Source organism: Rhinatrema bivittatum, chromosome 1, assembly GCF_901001135.1.
Source record: "Rhinatrema bivittatum chromosome 1, aRhiBiv1.1, whole genome shotgun sequence".
Classification (NCBI taxonomy): Eukaryota; Metazoa; Chordata; class Amphibia; order Gymnophiona; family Rhinatrematidae; genus Rhinatrema; species Rhinatrema bivittatum.
In genome coordinates this window covers 226,313,674-226,331,303 of record NC_042615.1, presented here as the reverse complement: position 1 = coordinate 226,331,303, position 17,630 = coordinate 226,313,674, and positions in this window count along the sequence as shown.

The window sequence follows — 17,630 nt, the reverse complement described above, 5'->3', positions numbered from 1 at the left end:
AAATCCGGGGTCGGCGCACGCAAGGGGGTGCACATTTGTGCAACCTGCGCGTGCCGAGCCCAGCGTGCGCTGCCTGTTCCCTCCGAGGCCGCTCTGAAATCGGAGCGGCCTCGGAGGGAACTTTCCTTCCGCCTCCCCTCACCTTCCCTTTCCTTCCCCTACCTAACCCCCCCCCCACCTTTGTTGGCAGATTTACGCCTGCGGAAAGCAGGTGTAAATCTACGCGCGCCAGCGGGCTGCTGGCGCACCATCACCTGACCCAGGGGCTGGTCCGGAGGCCACGACCACGCCCCCGGGCCGGCCCCCGAAATGCTGCGTCACTCGCGGCACGCCCCCCCGACACGCCCCTCCATGCAAGCCCTGGGACTTACGCGCGTCCCGGGGCTTGCGCGCGCCGCCGAGCCTATGCAAAATAGGCTCGGCGCGCGCGCAGGGGGGGGGTTGGGGTAGGTTTTCAGGGGGTAGCGCTTACCCCTTTGAAAATCTACCCCACAATGAATTACAACAATCCACTGTTGTCAGAATAAAAACTTGGACAACTGCTCTAAAGTCCAAGATGGATCTTAAATGACATAGGAGACGAAGCTTAAAGCAACCAGTGGAAAGAACACTACGCAATTGGATCTTAGTCGAGTGTGAAAAATGAACCCTAGGTTTTTCACTTGATCCACATAAGGAACAATTTTCCCGCCAACTATAATAGTTGGCAAAAATTCTGCTCTTGGTCTTCGTAAGATCCATAGGGCCAAATTTTAAAAGGTGCGCGCTGGCGTAGATGTGTTTGCGCAACCTGGCGCAAACAAATCTATGCCCGATTTTATAGCAGGTGCATGTTATAAAATCCAGGATCTGTGCACGCAAGGGGGTGCACAATTGTGCAACTTGCGTGCGCCGAGCCACGCAGCCTTCCTCCGTTCCCTCCAAGGCCTCGATTTCGAAGTGGCCTTAGAGGGAACTTTCCTTCCACCTCCCCCCACCCCCCAGCCCTACCTAGAACCCCCCCTTACCTTTGTCGAGTAAGTTGCCGATGGCCAGCCCGCGATCCTGGGCACAGCGGCAAATGGCCGCTGTGCCTGAAGGCTCCGCCCTCGCCCCGCCCCCGGACTGCCCACAACCCGCCCCTTTTTGCGCATCCCGGGGCTTAGGCTCGGCAGGCGCAGAAGGGGTTTTAAAGGGTTACGAGCGTAACTCTTTTAAAATCCGCCCCATAACGTTTTAGATTTAGCAAAATTCAAACAAGTCCATTTAAATGCATCCATTCCTCAACTGCTACAAGACATTGAATAATCCGCTCTACATGCATTGAGTAATCTGCACTACTGCTCACCATGTCATTCTCCCAACATGTCCCAGTTCTTCAGCTTCACCTGCCCCTCTGGCCCTCCCCCATCTCCCAACCCTCCTTCCTTTCTCTAGCATCCACCTTTCCCTGCTTGAGAACCACTGACAGATCGATACTCTAAGACTGCGGTAGAAAGAGTGCGGCATTGCCAGGCACACCCTTCCTCCCCGCACTCACAGTTCTCTTCACTTAGCGCTCGATCCTCTCTTCTAATTGCATGCAAATGCATGCTGCGGCTGCGAAGCCTTAGGCAAGCGTTAGGCCCGCGCAACCCATTTTACTGTATAGAGCACCTATACAGTATCCTGGGTTCGCGGGCCTAAGGCTTCACGGTCGCGCTGGTATCTGTTATTTCAAATGTCATTTCAAATGACAGGTAGTGGACAGTTATGTTCCCCGATGCTCAGCAAACTTTCCCCCAGCCCTCGCTTACCTGCCCTGGCCCCGTCCGGTCTCCGGTGCAGCCCCAGTCCTGTCCCCTCCCCCCGAAGCAAAAAAAAAACGAAAAAGTAGCAAGGCTCGGGCCTGCTACGGTAGTCCCTTCTCCTCTCCTCCCGATTTCGGCACTCAAGGCGGCCGGGTGGGCGTGCATTCATCCAGGCAGAGGGAGCTCCCTCTGCCTGGATGAATGCACGGCCCGCCCCGGCAGTGAATGAATGCCCATGCGATTTTGGCGCTCAAGGCAGTCACATGACGTGACGTCACGCCTTGAGCGCCGAAATCGCACGGGCATTCATTCGCTGCCGGCGGGGGCCGTGCATTCATCCAGGCAGAGGGAGCCGGAGGCCGCTTTCACCGCCGGCTCCCTCTGCCTGGATGAATGCACGCCCACCCGGCCGCCTTCAGCGCCGAAATCGGGAGGAGAGGAGAAGGGACTACCGTAGCAGGCCCGAGCCTTGCTACTTTTTCGGGTTTTTGTTTTTTTTTGCTTCGGGAGGAGGGGACAGGACTGGGGCTGCACCGGAGACCGGACGGGGCCAGGGCAGGTAAGCAATGTTTTTACACTTTTTTTACACCATTTTTTACACTTTATTCCCGTTTACATTTTCGAACACCACACTAACACCACGTAGAGGGTAGCGGTAAACTAACAGGTTAAGGACGCGGCAAAATAGCGGGTTACAAAGGAGATAATCTGAGCGCGTGTCACAGTATCGGAGGGGAATAGCTAATTCCTTCATTTTACAGCTAATTCGTTCATTTACATATCATATACATGCTGCGTGCGGAAAGGGTTATGCGTCTGTTTTAAGAAGCGCTAAGGACGCGTGAAACTGGAGACTGTATCGCTGAATCGCCTTACGCGTCCGAATTGTGCGCTCCCAGCACGTTACAGACGGGAAATCTTCAACCGCACGTTACAGTATCGACCTGTAAGTAAGACTTCTCAAGCTAAATAGCATTTCAATATTGGCCTTTTGCTTTTTAAAATCCCAAAGTATGAACACAAGTCCATACCCCACCCCAGTAAAACCTCTGCTCAGGTGCATTAAATTTACATGCAAACATGACGTAGGCACATAAATGTATCTACATATCAGTAGACAATTTTGTAAAAGACCATTTCTGCACATAAAGCACCATTTTACCTGCAGAGGTTCCTTTGAAAATGACCTCCCTAAGTTAAGACATTCCCTCTGTGTGCGTGTCAACAGTAGGTATAACTGGTCTGCCTGGGTTCCCAGGTTTGTGGATTTTAGGTGGCATGCAGAAGGTGCCAACAGAAGGATGGGTTGGTATCAGGTTTTTCAGGTGAGGCTTTGTTTGCTTTGGAAATGTGTTGTAAGATTTTTCAGTTGTTTAGTGTATTCCTGTATAGGTACCTCTGTCAGTTTCCAATGGTATATACAGTTTGAGATGATCTGTGCCACTTTTCTATGTATTATTGTGTGTCCATAATCACAAGCTAATTTTTTGATTGCTTTGAAATTTTGTTTTTGTTATTTCTTTAGTGGAGAGAGGCTATGTAGAATTTTCTTCTTTTTGCTGGAAAGCTGTGATTTCACCCTATATCTGAAACTCTCTACATAGTGGTCTAATTTATTTAGGCCCGGATTTTAAAGGATTTACGCACGTAGGAGGGCTAACGCGCACCGGGCCTATTTTTAAAAGGCCCGGCCATGCGCGTATGTCCCAGGGCTTCGACAAAAGGGTGGGGAGGGATGGGGCGGTCCGGGGGGTGGGGTCAGAGGTCCATTTGCCGCTGTGATGGAGGGATTGCATGCTGGCAGCGCGCACAACCTATGCCTGCCCAGAGGCAGGCGCAGAAGGTAAAACAAAGGTCAGGGGGATTTAGGATAGGGCTGGGGGGGGGGGGGGGGAATAGGTTCGGAGAAGGGGTAAGAAGGTTAGATTAGGGGGTTGGGAAGTTCCCTCCCAGGTCGCTCCAAAATTGGGGCGGCCTGGGATGAAACGGGGGAAGGCCGCGGGCATCAGCATGCACAAGCTGCACAACTGTGCACCCCCTTGCGCGCTCTGACCCCCGATTTTATAACAGGCGCATGCACATGGACGCCCGCGCGTACCTTTTAAAATCTACCCCTTATTTTTCTAACAATTGAGTTGAGATATATGGTACAATAATTTGGTGCAGTTGTGCTTTATAGTCTTCATTATACTTCACTTTTCCTATTGTTTCCTATGGAGCTAGACCAAATTTAAATGAGCCCATGAATTAATTAGGTATGCGCAAGCATTTTTGGATTCTTGCCCATAGATTGCACTGACATCACACTGTGAGCATGCTCTATGCACTTCCTTCATCTAGTTCTAGATAGTAGATACTTCTGACATCAGCAGCACAACTTTATCTGTCTGAAGGGGAATAATAAACTTCATGCATATTGTAATAAAGTTAATAATATAATATACACTGAGAGCGGGGGCAGGCCTAATACCCTGAGAAAAACTGATTGAATCAGGCTTGCTGAAATGCATGGGGTCTCTTGGCAGCATTTTGAAAAGTCAGGATACAATTATTTGTATTTGCCTGAGCCAGAAAATTTTCTTAGTCCCCACACTTATGTTTCTGTGTTTCAATTACAGTGTGTAATCCAGATCCTCTCTGTTTTGAAAATCATGCCAGAAATTTGATTCTTGGCTACAGGTTGCTTTTAGAACATGTGTCAGGTTCCATGCCAGGTTTATTCAAGCAGTGAATTCACAGACAACTGGAATCAAGTTTCTTATATACACTGGGTCCAGATGTTTTCTTAAACATGGGCCCATGGCAGTTTATAAAGCCAGAACCAGCTCCAGTGCCAGTTTAACATTAACAGGATTTAAATAGATAAATTCAATAATAACACATCCCATGCAATTCAAAGTACTGACAAGCAAGTTAGGTAAGTCAAGGCAGGACATATATTTGTAAGTCGCATTCAAAGTGTACACTTGCAAGTCTGGCACCTCAGGGCAGGATGCTGACTCCACAGCATGGAGCTAAACAGACTTCTTGTTACTAGGTAGCACTTTAGTTGCTAGGAATCAGGTATCTGGTTCAATGTGGATCACTTTGCTTGCATAAGACGGAGATCATTAGAGCCCTCTAGTGACTCAGAAGGCAGGGTCTGACAGCATACCTGGGGACATAAAATGGAATTAATCAGTCCTTTACCACTGGGTTTATCATAAGAACATAAGAAATTGCCATACTGGGTCAGACCAAGGGTCCATCAAGCCCAGCATCCTGTTTCCAACAGTGGCCAATCCAGGCCATAAGAACCTGGCAAGTATCCAAACACTAAATAGATCCCATGCTGCTGATGCCAGTAATAGCAGTGGCTATTCTCTAAGTCAACTTGATTGATAGCAGTTAATGGACTTCTCCTCCATGAACTTATCCAAACCTTTTTTAAACTCAGCTACACTAACTGCACTAACCACATCCTCTGGCAACAAATTCCAGAGCTTAATTGTGCATTGAGTAAAAAAATGTTCTCTGATTAGTTTTAAATGTGCTACTTGCTAATTCATGGAGTGCCCCCTAGGCCTTCTATTAACTCTAAGAGAAAATAACCGATTCACATTTACCCATTCTATATCTCTCATGATTTTATAGATCTCTATCATATTTCCCCCTCAGCTGTCTCTTCTCCAAGCTGAACAGCCTTAACCTCTTTAGCCTTTCCTCATAGGGGAGCCATTCCATCCCCTTTATCGTTTTGGTCACCCTTCTCTGTACCTTCTCCAGTGCAACTATATATTTTTTGAGATGCGGTGACCAGAAGTGTACACAATACTCAAGATGCGATCTCACCATGGAGCGATACAGAGGGATTAAGACATTTTCTGTTGGGGGAGGAAATGATGTCATCGAGCCTGTCAGTTGTCTGAGCGTGAGCTCCTCCATCCAGCGAGTTCATATCGGCAGATATCTCAGGCATGAGTATTTTTCTCATCTTTTGCTCTCCCGATCGCTTGCCTAGTGACTGCCAATATCGCTAAAATGAAAATCAGTCATTTGGACTTTAATTTAACTTTAAGAATCAGTAAGCTTTATTTAAATACCCAGTCCTGGTCATGTGTGAGTTCTTACAGCCTCTCACCTCATGGGAAGCATTTAAAGTACAGCACACACACTGGTGACCTTCTCTCATCGTCTGGGCCATAAGCAGGAGCTTCCCCCCATAAAAAGAGTCCCCCCAGGGATTAAGAGTCAACGTGGGAGTGTTTGTTTAGCCGGAGCAGCCCTAGAAAATATAAATAAGATTGTGTGCCATTGAGACGTAAAACACCCCGCTAAGGGTTACATTGATACTAAGCATTCTCCTTAGTAGGGATCCCAGTGGGACACTTCCACACACAGTAATAGTTGTGTGTGGAAGTGGCTTGACACCATCAACAAAAGTTTTACTTAGTGCATCCAAGTGTTTGGAATTTTCCCAATGGAAAGTTGGTAACCCTGGCCATATGTTTGATGGCGAACTTGACAATCCATGTTTGCTGTTTTGACAGGGGCATTGTTGCTGCTTTAACTACCAAATCCTTTAGATTGCGAGCCATAGTGTAAGTGATACAAGGATGCTGAGAAAAAACTTCATGAAAGCCTAATACTTGCCAGTGTCAAAAAATGGCTGAAGCCAAAGCTGCAGATTTGTTAGCATATTGTAAGACGCACCCAGTTTTTTTTAATCAGAAGGAGAATGTTGATATTTATTTATTTTTATTTATTTCAAATTTTTATATACCGGCATTCGAGACAGCAGTCTCATCATGCTGGTTCACATAAAACAGGGGTGCATAGTAAACATAACTATAACAAAGGTGCTGAAAAGGCAGTTACATATAACAGGGTGATAAGAACTTGGGTGAGAAGGAAGAGAAAGGATAGGTTATTAATTTAAATATGTAAAACAATAGAATGGATAACCAAGGTGTAGTTGGAGATTAGTTGACTATGTTGGCGTCCGGGAAGGCTTGTAAGAATGTCCAGGTCTTTAGTCTTTTTTTGAAGGTTGAGTAGATATGTCAGTAGATATGTCAGTATAGATCTCTGTTTGAATAAAGAGAATGTAGATATGACATTTTCATTACCCTAAAGGGATAGCCCTGCCCCAAAAAAACTATTTACAAGGTTTTGAGTATGAGCTTCAAAATCTTGAATAGATAAGCAAGGATGCCGCAGTCTCAGGAATTGGCTAACAAGAAAGTCCTCCTTTTAGTCTTCTGGTATGAAAACCTTCTTTGTGTAAAAAAATGATTACACTCTGTTGGTATCCAATCCAGAGATGTGTCAAGTTGAGAATCTGTCTTGGAGAGTCTCATGTCCAAAAAGGGGTGCTGCATTGTGAAAGACAAGCATGGATCCATAGAATTAAACCATGACAGAAAATCTTGTAACAATACTGTAAATGCTTACCAAATAAAAAAATATATCACCTATGTATCTATGCCAGCATTGAAACCAAGCAGACATATACAGAAAGATTTTTTCAAAGCAGGCAACATACATATAGGCCACATCTGGACCCATTGCAGCTCCCATGGCCACACCTTGCTGAAAGCTAAAAATATTATTGAAAAGAACAATTTCAGCCAATTCCACTACAGATGAAGTTTATGTGACTCAGATCCTAAATCTGGTCCTAGCCACTAGAGATTTGCCTTGTAGTTAAGCTTAACCATTTGGTTATTTAACCTCTGCTTTTGGTTATGTGTGATTTTCTCCTTTACCACTAAAGTGTAGCATAAATATTTGCTTTCTCTTTACATAAGGGTGTGAGAGATGACCTCTGGGGGGGGGGGGGGGGGGGGGGGAGTGTGCCCTGGTACAATATAAGGTTGGTTCTTACAAAAGGAGTGTGGATTCTTAAAGTTCAGGTTTCTTGAAGTCTTGAAATTGTTCCAGATGGGGCTACTGTTCTACTCAGTTCAGCAAGGCCTTGCCACTATAGCAGTCCAAGTGCCATCACTACTCTCCTAGGTGGTGCCCATTTGCAGCCTAGGACAAAGTATGGATCGCAGTGTATTTGTGGGAACATTAATGGATTAGGAGTTGACTGTGATAAGGAAGAATTCTGGGAGGTGACATAAGTACTGAATATCATTGTCTGAGAAAGAGAAACTGTAAAGTAGAGCTTGGCTCTGCTGTTTCTCTCTGCTGTGTGATTTTGTGATTTTATTTATTTATTTAAACGTTTCTGTATACTGCCTATACAAGCAATGTTAGATCTAGGCAGTTTACAGGATAAAAAACATACATAATTAATAAAACAAATTATAGAACAAATAAAAACAAACAATAGCAGATTAATCCTATTGGGGATTTTTTTTTTATTGTTATCATGAATGGACTGCTGGCAAACCCAGAAAAATGCAAGTTCTAGAGGCCAATATTCAGCACTATTTGTCTGGCTAAGTTTGAATTTACTGTGATAAGTGTGTATTCATTAGAACTATTTTTAAAAACATATTTATAGGAATTGGTTGAAGGTTTCATACAATCGTGTAGGCGTCCCTGCACCACGAATGCATGTTATAATCATTAACCTCCAACCTCCTCCTCATGTGAACTATTTTTTGTAAACAATATTTTTTACTTTTTTTAAAAAATGTGTATATGTGACATCCGATAAAGTTGTTCATATGGACTTCAAACTTTCAGTGTTCTTTCCCACGACGTTGTGTCACGGTTACTTTAGAGTATGGTAAATAACTCAAACCCATCTGCTATAAATCAATCTGTTATTAAAAGTCCCAACACGTACATGTTTCAGACGCAATCGTCTTTCCTCAGGGGAGTATACCAAGCAGCAAAGTTACAAACAGATGGTCATTACCACACTGTCCTTCACAAACACGCTGTAACTTAGCTTGAAAATCTTCACCATCTTTCCTTCAACTCCACAATGGTTCGCTGTTTCTGAAAGTGTCCAGATCTTGAGTCTCTTCCGTTCTGGATGTCAGCTGAACCAATGCATAAAACGAACTCTTTATAACAAACCCCTTGACATGGAATTTTTACCAATCCAGTAATCTTGGAGATCTAAAGAGCCAATGGGGACCCGTGATGTTGAACATTCTTCTCTCTATGGAGTTTTAAACATGGCTCTTTTGAAATAAACCACACCTCCTTATTACGGTGCTGTCGGGTCACGTGTTGCTGGTTGGCAACACTGTCACTTGCTTTATTGTAATATCAGACCTGGTTGAAGCAAACTGCACAATTTCAGATACAAAGGCATGTATCCCAATGGCCCTAGTTGGAGCAATGTAATCCAACTTACTCTGTTCGAATGTCCTAAAGAATATTACAACACCATGGTGAAAGCTGTTGTTACAAAACAGTCGATAGATTTAAATCTTCATTCAACCCCATTGGATGTAACAACTGTAATGTGTAAATCCAGAATAATTCACGATAATTCAATCGTGTACTCAGATCCCCACCACGTGTAGAAGTATTAACTTGTTCCAATATGGTTCATTTTAAGTCTGCTATACCATGTCCTGCTTCCTTCAGATGTTGTACCATAGGAGCAGTCATTTTGGCTGTGGTGTACTGCAATTTATGTTCCCCCAGTCTAACGCGTACTGGGCATGATGTATGGCTCACAAAGTTTGGGACATGGGCAAATTATTACATATACAACATTGCTAGAATTGCAGTTTGTATTGCATTTTCTCCAAAGTTTATAGTTTGTAACAGGGTCCACTCATTCTTTCCCCACTATAGCTTGATGACACCAACTACAGTACCCACAAGTTTGATGGCCTACAATTTCCTCAAGGGGAACACTATGATCCAATTGTGCATGTACCAACATATCCCTAATGTTCCGGCCTCTGGTTGTAGCAAACAATGGACGTTCTTTAAATTCTTTATGCAATGATAGGATATGCCAATACTTTTTAATGGCTGAGATTATAACTCCCGTAGCAGTGGACTGCTGTAATACATGTTACAGAAAGGGGGGCCTTGAGAGGCCTTAGCCCTCTGTTATGCGCACTCAGGTTTTGGCTAGATGGAGTAAGAAATGCCATGAGCACCTGCTGCGCGAGAATAGGAGATGTGTGCCCTTGGACCTCGGTGAACCCAGAGAGAAGCTCCGGGGAACACAGAGGCTGGTGAGACAAATCTGTGTCTGGGTTGAGACCAAGCCCAGGCCCTTGCCGACCTGCATACCTCAGTGAGACCAACCACCCTTGGTTGGTCTCTGAGTGGTCCTCAGACTACTCTAAGCCCTTTCGGAGCTGCTGCTGGGAATGGCAATGGCAGCAGGCCGGACAGGAGACGAGGGCAGACAAAGGCTCTGGAATATGAAGACTGAGACAGGAGACTTGGGACGTGAAGACTCAGACAAGAAGCTTGAGATGTGAAGACTCGGACAAGAAGCTTGAGCACGAAGACTCAGGATCAAGGTTAGGAACAAGTACTGGTTTGAGGCTGCGACGCAGCACGCCCTACACAAGCCCACAGCCCATGGACTGGTCGTGGACCACGCTTGAGTGCGAGACAGATTCCAGACGAATACGTGGTAGTTGAAGTCGGAACATAGCAAAGATTCAGTTGAAGCCTGTACCAAGGCACACCCTACACAGCCGACCGTAGCTGGTTGCGGACCACGCTGGAATGGCACAGGTTCAGTCACAGTCTTAGGCATGGACGGTGCAGCCACCAGAACATCCGAGGGCCGAGACAAATTCCAGGATAAGGGACCAAGATGAGACTTGGCTTCGAGCAAAGGGAAGGGGGCAAGGTAAGACTTGGCTTAAGGCATGAAACATGGGACCAAGACGAGACTTGGTTTCAAAGTAAAGATGACCCTCCGGAGACTAGTGCTGCGAGATGAGAAGGCTGGCCCATGCCACGAGGTGACAAGACAAGACATGACATGACACGCCAGAGAAGGTAGCCATGAGGAACCAAGGGTCCAGGAAGCAGAAGCAGAGACAAGGCATCAGGAAGGAACCCAACTGACCGAGTCTCCAATGTCCGAGAACAGGAACTGGATGAAACGGATTTACCCACGGGATGGACATCTGGAGGACTCGAGGAGCTGGAACATCACAGGAAGACCATGAGACATCAGGAAAACCACGAAACATCAGGAAGAGACCAGGAACATGAAGAAATATGAGGGATCCTACGAAGACAGGAAATACCAGCGGGAGTGAAGGCAAGAAGTCCTTGAGACAAACTAACTCCTTGCGAAGGCCCCTAAGGACTGGAAGCTGGGCCCTAATATAGGGCTGAAGATCAGGAAACGCACTAGGAGGAGTCCAGGTGGGGCCAGGAGGCTGGCCCTTTAAATCCCTGAAGGAGGCATGGCCCAAGCTCTAGGAGACAGGAAGCAGGACGTATGCAGGACCATGGCTAGCAGCCATGCTGCTGGAGCAGTGCAGGGAGAAGCCGGGCCTCTGCACAGGCCCTGATGTCAGCAGCGGCTCCTGCCGCTGCTGGAGGCACCGAGGACAGCTCCAGCCGCCAGGAAAGCCCGGGGACTGCGGCCTCCAGGCCGCGAGGCTGAAGAGGGCGTCGGCGGCACCTGCACTGTGGAGGTAAGTGCAGAATCATAACAATACACATACTAATCGGGATGTTTCCTTTTTGGGGTTATATGACAAAAGCTGCTGACGGTCACTAAATTTTGCTCTTTTATTTGCCCTCTGGATTGCCTTATGGGGGTATCCACTTGTCCACATTAAATTTCATTTACTATATAAATTCTCAGACTCCAGTCTCACCAGGTCCTCCTGCAACTCCTCAGAATCCACTTTTACACCATCATTTTTGGTATCAGCAGCCAACGTATACCAAGCATTTTGTGGTTTAATCCTCCAGAAAAAGCTATGAATTGTACAATTGGTCTCGAATAGATGTTTGGATCCACAAGTTACATTCACATAGAGACTCCATGGGGATCTCCATTAGAATGAGGACCTGTGCATACAAGTTGCAGTGCACCACTTTGCCCCTGGGAGGTTGTTGCAGTGGTGGCCCACTGGCCTGCTCAAAAACAGGTGATGCCTGCAATGAGTGCAGGATTTTTGTTTGGAGTTTGAAGAGAGCATTTTTTTTTGTTTGTTCCCCTATTTCTTTTTTTATTTTATTTTTTATTTTCACAATTTCACAAAATTTACATGAAATTCTTCTAAATAGAATGCGGTACATATTCTGTCATATATTGTACAGCTTATATAACATCACTCTTCAAAAATAAAGAAATAATTCCGATTATGTACCTAAATCTAGGAAATTAGGGGACAAGAGAATAATAGAGCGAATCAAACATTTATAATTATATAGGAATAAAATAGGAGAGCTACCCTATTTCTTTTGTCGATCCTTCTTCAGGAACTTCTTGAGGGTGGCCTAACAAAAAACCTTCAATTGCTCAGGTTAAAAAAAACCATAATTACTATTTTGGTATCTAATGCAGCATTTGCAAGGATATTTTAGAACATATCGGGCTCCTAAACTAAGTACACTTTCTTTCATAGCAAGAAATTCTTTCCTGCGTTGCTGCGTTATCTTTACCATGTCCGGATATATCCAAACCTGAGCCCCATAAAATAAAACTAATCTATTTCTGAGAAACATTTTCAGAACATAATTACGATCGGATATAAAAGCAAAAGTTACTAAAATAGCTTTTCTCTCCTTTATCTCTGACTCTATTGATAATTCTAGTAACTCAGAAATGTTCATAGATGGAATATTCTCTCCTTCAATCTCGCGACCCGGCTGGGGTAGGTAATATGCTCTAGTACACACTGGTAGCATTGACTGGTATTTTTAATATCTCCTTCATGTATATTTTAAACAGTTCAACAGGTGATATCATATCTGTTGTAAAGTCTCCATTTTAATTAATCTTTCCTCGTGGTCTTGAATCTTGAGATTAAAAGTTCCAATCAGGTTATTATTTTCCACTGTTTGATTCTTGACTTCAGTTATAGACTGAGCAATTGATTTCATAGCAATATCTATAGCTTTTAAAGCATACCAGATTTTCCCCAGTGTTATATTTTCGGGCTGCCCAAGATTAACACTCACTGCCATGGTCTCCGACCGAGTCTCTCCCTGTTCCCTTAGATTTAACGAATGCAGTATGTTACTTGCGTTAGCATTCGCAGCTTGGGTCAGGTTTTCTCCTCCGATAGGGCCCATTTCCAGCACCCAACGAATTTCTCCGCCTCGTGAGACACCCATCCCATCCTCTCGCGATCCGGAATTCACCCACTCGGTCTCCAAGAGCTCCAGCTGTAATTCGCCTTGGATCGACTCGAGCGGGTACGATTCAATCTGCGCTGGATGCATCAGTCTGGTCGGCTCGCCAGGGCTCAAGGTGACGTCTAGGGTCGGGGGGAGTGCGTTCACTCTTCCAGCGTCTCCCCAGCGACCAGCCCCTCTGGTGTTCCGGTTGTTCCCGCAAGAAAGCCCTCTATATGTGGCCGGAAGGGGTCAACAACTGGAGAGCTAGACAATGCTCCTCAAATTTTCCCCTTTTGTTTTGTATGGGGCATTTTGTTATAGAAAAATTTAACAGGTAAAACGCCATGCCAGGAGCTCGCTTCCAACGTGTCCTATCTGGCGGCCATCTTGTCCCCCTGTTCTCCTATTTCTGTTGCAGGCTGGACTCAGCTCCCTGGCTGATGTGGAGTTAGGAAGTGAATCGATTGCTGGTTCATTTTACACCCAGTGAATCTGGGGAGTGCGTCTCAGTAGTTTCTGAATTGTAAGTCATTCTGAGTCTGTTTTTGCCGATTCCTCTAGTGCTGCTCAGGGTGGGAAGCATCCTGTCCTGGGAAAGACTAGGAAGAGAGAAAACCATTTGTTACCAATTCATACCCAGCAGTATTTCTGTATTTTGAGATTTTTTGGGAGATTTTTGTGACTTTTTGGTGCAGAAGGAAGTTTTGTGCCTGCCCTTTCTGCTTAGAAGCGTGGAAAAGAAAAGTTGTTTTCCCTGCTGCGCTGATTTTTGGGGCCTTCAGCTGAAAGATCCAGTTGCCATCTGAGAGAAGAATGGGGAATTTTCAAGGACATCTGAAGAGAACACAGAAGAGACTGTGTTCCCTTACAGGAGACTGAACTGGGGAAGAACAAGGACTGAGAGGACTGGGAGTATGTGGAGATCCACGGAAGACTTCAAGTATTTTTTGTACAGGGAGAACCATTTAATCTAGATCATCCCATTCCATCATTGAGAGCCTGATGTTCCATTACCTGGAGGGGAAGATCTCCTGGGCCCCTTGTATAAAAGTAAGCTGTTTTGTTTTTTTTAATTTTATATTGAACATAGATGTAATACTCAGGAAGTGCATTTGGAACTAACTGATAAACCACTGACAAAATATCACAGTAAACTTTTTTCTTTTGGAGCACCCATCGTGAGTGTCCTGGCTAATTTGTTTCTGGTACTGAAAACATAAAAGACTTAAGAAGCGTGGGTGAGACTTTGTCAGAACTCCGCCCCGGGGCTGAGTGTACCCCCTCCCCCACACACATATATACACTTTTATAGCACACCCTAGAAGAGGAGCTACATTCAGAAGACCTGTAAGAAGAAACTATTTAACTTTTTCTTCTCACACCTTCATTTTTCTCATAAAAGACCATACTTCCTCCCAGTATGTATTTTTTAAAAATATTTGTATCACAAATATTTTTTAAATATTTTTTAAATATTTGTATTCTCATAGATCATAAAAATCACAGTATATCAACATTCATAACAATCAAAGACAATTTTCAAACATAAAACGGTGACATAGCTTAAAATACACTGACAAAAAACAGGTCCACAAAAGGCAATCTAGCACTATGGGTCAGATTCACCAAGGCTCTGCTCCCATTCTGTGTCTTTGGAGTAGGTCTCAGTGAATCAGATCCTATATATTGGAAGCAGTCTTTAAGAAAATGAAATCACATCCCTTTTCTCCTCCTTTCTCCAGTCTCATCATTTCACTTATTCCAGACATGTTTCTGCATTTTCTCTTTCCTTCCCTGTAAACATCCATTCTTTCATTTAATCCTATTTATTCATTTTAATAAGCATACTATATACATGAACCATTCCCCATACTCACTTCCCTGAGTCAATTCCTTACTATTTTCCAGAACAAACATATAAATATCCATTTCAAACTTCCTATCAAGATTGTAGAACCTCTCTCAGATTCCAGTACCTCATAATAACATTACTTTCAATGGAACCCTATTAATACTACAAATACCTTGTTATGTACCTCCAAGAATTAAATTTGCACAACCTTGTCAGTGCTATTTCCCTTTGTGTTATCTTTTAAGACCTATATATACATTTTTCGTCCTTTACAGAGGGTAATTTTCAAAGTCAATTAGATGGGTAAAACAGCACTTTACCTGCGGTTTTATGAAAATTGCCCATGCTATATGCAAGTAAAAGTGTACACATACGACCTGTACATAAGAACATATGAATTGCCATGTTGGGTCAGACCAAGGTCCATCGAGCCCAGCATTCTCTCTCTGACAATGGCCAGTCTAGGTTGCAAGTACCTGGCGGATCCCAAAAAGTAGATCTAATTCCAGTTACTTACTCCCAGGGATAGCAATATCTTTCTTTAGCATACCTGGCTAATAGTATGCTATGGACTTTTCCTCCAGCAACTTGTCCAAATCTCTTTTAAACCCCTTTTAAAATGTTGACAATTTTATATGCACTCTCAGAATAATGCAGCACATATGTTGTTATAGCTGCTCCATCATCAGATATCGGTCTTGAAGATATGCGATGTATTGTTTGTATACATTGATGGTAGTTCAACTGCATCAATTTTTTAGGGATACTAATGTTAGCATTGCCTACACTCAAGATCTCAATTTGAGAGAATAATATATTTTCCCTCTACTTTGCTTGTATCCAACAGACATTGAATGGCAGTGAATTAGCTGTCTACTTCTGTTGAAGAGTATGTTTTAAGAATCTTCACTACATGTTCATCTCAGTATATAATATATATAAATCTGTGTCCGTGTGCACTTACAGTATATATGTGGAGAAAATGAGGAGATCTTTGAGAATACATGTACTGGAATATTGGAGTTGCTTAAAATTACAGAGATTACAAGCACCATTGGTTCGTGACTGTTTAAAGCAAAGTCAAGTTTTTCTGAGTCACTAAGAATCTGTGCGATTGATCATGCTAAGAAACAGATTCAGGTATTTCTGAGATGTTTAGAACAAACATGGATTTATAAATTAGATTCCGTGGAGCCAAGGAGTTTGAATATTACAATGGAATGGAATGTGTTTCTTTAACATCATTAGTAACGCGATTGGATAATTAAAATCATGTTTCTATAAAGCTTGCTGCCATTTGTGCGAGCCATTTTTAATGAATCTTGAGTGTTTGGCTACTGAGAAGGTTGATCAACAACCTCTTGCAAAGTACGTGTATTTTTTTTTTTAACAAAATTGTTTGTGATATGTCCTGATGCAGCAGTCTCTGCGAAACGCTAGCTACATCAGCACTCTTCAATAGCGGGTTTTTACGTTTGGGTTCCAGCGGGTTATGTAAGATGCATAAGTTAAGTAAGTCACATCACATCTGGTTTTTTGGGGGGATTTGCTCTGCCCAGAGTCTTTCTTAATCTAACTCCATACATGAAATGAAATTAAAAACTCTGTTCGTATCTGGTATAGTTTTGGCATTGTACAGGTAAATGTTTGAATAGGGTATGATACATCTGTCCTTCAGTTGTGCGACTAAGATTCATTGGATCATATTTTAAAATTGGTTGTGGTTTTTCATTATAAATTTTACTTTGCGTGTTGCACTATTAAAAAATGGAGGCTTTTCTGAACGATGACTGACTGATTTAGCAGTACAATTTGACAACAATGCGAATGACTGCTGCTTGCTTAGGTCTTTTCTTCCAATTTATAAAAACTGTATTAATACTTCTTTGAATAGATGCATAGTGAGATTTTTTTTTTGGTGCAGTTTCTATTTATACCTTACTTTTTTCTTCCTTTTGTTCTGGATATTGATTCATATATGTGGGCCACCACAGGCAACATGTAATTATCCTTTTCTTTATCACTGCTGCTGTGTAACCATAGCCCAGAAGAATTTTATTTTTTAACTCTCTTTCTTACAGAAATAGATTTCTTCCTTTCATGAAAACATGTAGCAAAAACCAGACTTGCCACTTCTCTTTAAAGTGGTGCAGCAGAGAATAAACTTGAACCTTCCTACCACTATTAAATCATAAACCACGCCTGTACTTTATAAAAAAGGAATCTTTATCTTAAAATTCATTTCTGCAGGTCCTGCAGTTAATCCAGAATACTGCAGCTTGACTGATTGTTGGCCTTTCTCGATTTGAACATGTTATCCCTATCCTAAAACAGTTGCACTGGTTGCCCATAAACTATAGGATAATTTTTAAAATACTAAGCTTGGTGTTCAAAGCAGTTTGCAGGGTTGTGCCTCAGTAATTACAGGGCATTCTTCATTTTTATATTCCTGAGTGCTCTTTTCCCTCACAAGGTCAAAATCGGCTTGAAGTACCTTCAGTGAAAAGGGTAAGATTGTGGTCTACCACTTCACCAGAAGGTGGGCATTCTATATGATTAGCCCTACCTTCTGGAATGACTTGCCAGTGGATCATTGAGCTATTACAGATTTGAAGCTCTTTTCAAGGGTCTGAAAACTCATTTGATTACTCTGACTTTTAGCTAATTTTTTGTATTATGATTGTTTGTTTATGATGCTATTGATGTTTTTATATTATCTGCCTAGGATGGTTATTTACTGAGATTGGCAGGGTATACAAATTTTCAATAAAGAAAGA